Source organism: Penaeus vannamei, chromosome 24, assembly GCF_042767895.1.
Source record: "Penaeus vannamei isolate JL-2024 chromosome 24, ASM4276789v1, whole genome shotgun sequence".
Classification (NCBI taxonomy): Eukaryota; Metazoa; Arthropoda; class Malacostraca; order Decapoda; family Penaeidae; genus Penaeus; species Penaeus vannamei.
Genome location: NC_091572.1, coordinates 36607439 through 36612438, shown reverse-complemented (window position 1 = coordinate 36612438; position 5000 = coordinate 36607439).

Genomic DNA, 5000 nt, shown 5'->3' with positions numbered 1-5000 from the left:
TGTGCGTGCGTGCGTGCGTGCGTGTGTGTGTTTGCCCATTCGAAGGACCATCCCGTAACGATATCAATGCACACCATTGACTTCCTTACCTGTTTACATCCTCAACAACACGAAAATGTTGTAACCAATTTACCCCCCCCCCCCCAAAGAAGAAGAGAGAGAAAAAAAAAACGAAAAAAAAACTATTGCTAACGGTACTAAAAGCCATGCAAATAAAGCATCCACTCAGTTGCAAGCACCTGGTTCCTCTTGCAATGTGCATTTCCTGCCTGTTCAATTAACCTCCACAGGAAATCGGTTAAAGGGAACAGCGCTCATCATCAATCTTTCTTATCTCTTTTTATTCTTCTTATTTTTTCTCTTTTTGAATGGGTTTGACACTTTTGTCACTATCAATGTTATCATTATTATTAGTTTTTATATCATTGTTATTATTATTATTATTATTATTATCATTATTATCAGTTATTATTATTGTTATCATTGTTGTGATTATCATATCATTATAATCATTTTTATTATCATCATTATCATTATTATTGTTATTATCTATTTTAATTGCATCACTACTGTTATGAGTATTATTACTATCATTATGATTGTTCTTCTTATCATCGTTATAATTATTGATTCTATCTTATTCTTGTTTCATTATCATTATTATTATTAAAATTATTATAGTAATTATGATTATTATTGTAATTATCAATATTGTATCATTGTTACTATTATTACTCTTATTATTGGTATTATTAGTATTATTGTTGTTACTTTTATTATTATTATTGTTATTATCTCTATCATTACCATTTCTATTATGATTATCATTATCAGTTTTACTAATTTTAGCATTATCACATTATTATAATTATTATTGTTATTATTATTATTGTCATTATCATTATAATTTTTGTTATTACTATTATCATTACTACTATTATCATTAGTGTTATCATTATCATTATTATTATCATTATTACTGTTGCTATTATTATTAATGCTATTACTATTATTAATATATACGATTTTCTTCGATACAAAGTTATCATAATTATTCTAATAAATTTTTGTAAAGATGTCATAGTAATGAGTTTTTCATATACCATTTTATTAAAATGTAAGCCTATTCTAACTGTATTTAATGATCCGTTAAATTTTTGGGTAGCGTGACTTTTACGGTCTTAGGCTCGTGGGAATGCATTCACTCCTCTGCTGAATGTGTGCCAAATATTTTAGTGGTCATAGAAACGCCTTTATCCATTAATATTTTATTCAATGTATGAATAATAATGGCAAGATAGCATATCATTCAGTAAATATTCGCAATGAATATAATAATTAAAAAAAGGAATTTTCTCAACTATACCCTCCCACGCCCCATTTTCCTACTAGTTATGAATCGATGTCATTTTAATAAACAAAATAAAAATATGCATGAGACACAAATCAAAACCCTCATAGTCTATCAATGTTCTTTCCATGGTTTTACGAGGACATGAGCTAATCCTTCCCTTTAATCTTTACAATTTTTCTCTCTCACACTTCACTTAAATAACTAATTTCATTCTCAAACTATTCATTCATACCACCAGACCTGTCACTTGCATTAAATCTGTTGCTGTATCCATGGTTCATTAAAATAACTGAATAAATAACGAATAAATGTAACTGGTAAAACATGACTAAATACCAGCATTCAGCTTACCTGTATATGGGAGAACAACAACAACTCTAATGAGAAATCTTCTTGTTAAAATAACGGACTTATTGCTTTTCCCCAAATGAATTTTAAACATTTAAACAAACAAACCATTTATAAATGATTATTATAATTTACTCTATTTGTTATAACACTAAATTTTGCTATATTGATATGCCTTTAGAAATATGAAAATATGTAAACAAATGTTTTGGTGACGTATATACATCTTTGAAATTAGAATCAATGAACTTTTTGAAATATCTAATAAATAAAGATCTCGACATTATTATTATTATTAGCATCATTGTTATCATTACCATTATTTTTGTTCATATCATTATCGTCATTATCATTATTATTAACATCATTTTCATTATTATTGTCATTATCATCACTACCATGATCGTTACTACAATTACATCATTATCATAAAGATATGGAAAATGGAATGGATAAAAGCAAAACCAAAAAATGAAAAATAAAAAGCAAGCAAGACAAAAGATAAGGAGGAATAGATATATCAGAAAGTGAAAAATACTGTAAAATAAAGGTGAGAAAGAGAAAGAGAGAGAGAGAGAAAAAGAGAGAGAGAGAGAAAGAGAGAGAGAGAGAAAGAGAGAGAGAGAGAGAGAGAGAGAGAGAGAGAGAGAGAGAGAGAGAGAGAGGGAGAGAGACAGAGACAGAGAAAGAGAGAGAGAGATAAAGAAATAAAGAAATCAAAGGAAATGAGTGAAAGACAACGAAAAAGGTCACGTGGATAATACACTGCCAAGAAACTGACCTTACTTACCACTGAAAACCTTCTGGTATTCTTAGGATCGACACCAGACATCACGGACATCTTGGCTGCCGAAAATACCGAGAGCTTTAAGGATACTGACGGAGAAAGGAAGTGGATTATATTCGAAATATTCTGAAGGTGCTGTATTTGAATAGATGTGTGCATTACTCAAATAACTAATTATTTACGAATCCATCTATAGATCTAGCTATATATCTGTCTAATTGTTGGTGTACACACATCTCTTCATATACAGCACCTTCGGTATATTTTGAATACAATCCATTTCCTTTTTTCCATCAGTATCCTTCAAGTTCTCGGTATTTTCGGCAGCCAAGAAGTACAGGATGTCTTGTGTCGATCATAAAAATACCAAAAGGGTTTCAATGGTAAGTAAGGTCAGTTTCTTGGCAGTGTATTTTTCACGTGACCTTTCTACTTGCTGTCTTCCATTCATTTCCTTTGATTTCTTTATCTCTGTGGGATCTGTCTTCTGCATTAACATTTATTATTTATTGGATAATGATTTCAACGACACCTGTTTTAGACGGCGTATATATGTGGGTATATATATCATTGTGTGTGTGTGTGTGTGTGTGTGTGTGTGTGTGTGTGTGTGTTTTTGTGTGTATGTGTGTGTGTGTGTGTGTGTCTGTGTGTGTGTGTGTGTGTGTTTGTGTATGTGTGTGTTTGTGTGTGTTTATGCCTATATTTATGTAAATTTGTGTGAATATTAGTATGCGTGAACATATATGTATCATTCCCCTTACTCTATCCATATATTCGATTAACAACTTCTATCTTGATATGCTACAACACTCTCTCTATCTGACCATACTCTGTCTACAACATTCTTCCTTCGTATTCTCTCTGATTTTGCGATCTAACCAGTAACGTGATATTGTCCCCATACTGCACTCCGTCGCCAAAAGAGGTTCCCCTACATTGTCGCATTCTTCCCCCTCGCCTTTTTTCAAGCCCCGTGTCGTGAGGCGGAGGATAGGAATTCCCCAGACGCAGCACTGCAGGTATGGGAAAGGGGGGGTGGGGAAGGGAGGGAATGGGAGAGAGAGAGAGAGAGAGAGAGAGAGAGAGAGAGAGAGAGAGAGAGAGAGAGAGAGAGAGAGAGAGAGAGAGAGAGAGAGAGGAAAATAGGTAAGGAGGGAGAGGAAGTGGGAGAGGGAGTGAGGGGGAAGTAGAGAGAGAAAGAGGATAAAAAGAGGAAGTAGGAGAGGAAGGGAGAAAGATAGATAGACAGATAGGTAGGTAGGTAGAGAGAGAGAGAGAGAGAGAGAGAGAGAGAGAGAGAGAGAGAGAGAGAGAGAGAGAGAGAGAGAGAGAGAGAGAGAGAGAGAGAGAGAGAGAGAGAGCAAGAAATTCGCCAACCATCTGTTAACAAGCCAATCTCACCTTTTCACGTCTTTTCGTAAGCTAGGAAAGGGACCCTTTTTACGGTTTTTGTTCCTCTCGCGAATTCTTTAACAACTTTATATACTTACCTGAGCTTTAGAAACTTCATTGCACTTTTACATCTGAAGTTATTTGCTTCTTCTTGTCACAGTTTGCCAGACTGAGAAACTCTCTGTATGGCTGTCAGTCTCTCTTCATTTCTCTCTGTATATTATCTTTGCATCTACCTATTTACCATTTCATATGAATCTCTCCCTTTATGTGAGTACACACACACACACACACACACACACACACACACACACACACACACACACATACACACACACACACACACACACACACACACACACACACACGCACACACACACACACACACACACACACATATATATATATATATATATATATATATATATATATATATATACATATATATATATGAGCATCTCAATCTGCATCTCTGTCTTCCTTCCCTCCTTCCCTTCCCTACACCTTCACCCCCCCCCCCCCCCGGCCATCCCTCACCTGCACCTCGGCGGAATAAAACCAAAACCCGACGGCATTCGCTCGCAGCTCGCACTCGGGAGTAAACAGCTGGAGAAGACACGAGTGGATCCCGAGCGGTGTCATCCGGCGCCGCTACGCATTCGGGGATTAACCGGAAAAAATCGACGCATTTGAATCCCCGAGTTATCGGAGTGACGTGGATCGAGATTTTTTTTTTTTTTTTTTTTTTTTTTTGAGGTTGTTTACGCTATGCGATTTAACATCATTTAAGAACGGGTCTTTGTGGGGAAAAGAATGTGTACATCTATGTGTATATGTGTATGTATATATATATATATATATATATATATATATATATATATATATATATATATATATATATATATATATATATATATATATATATATGCATATATTCATGTGTGGAATTCATGTTGAACAGATTGCAAAAGGAACGACGAAGGGAAGGGCAAGAAAACACACGAATATGCCGAAGGCCTTTTCACTATTGCTTCGTCAGGGCGTATGCCCTGACGAAGCAATAGTGAAAAGGCCTTCGGCATATTCGTGTGTTTTCTTGCCCTTCCCTTCGTCGTT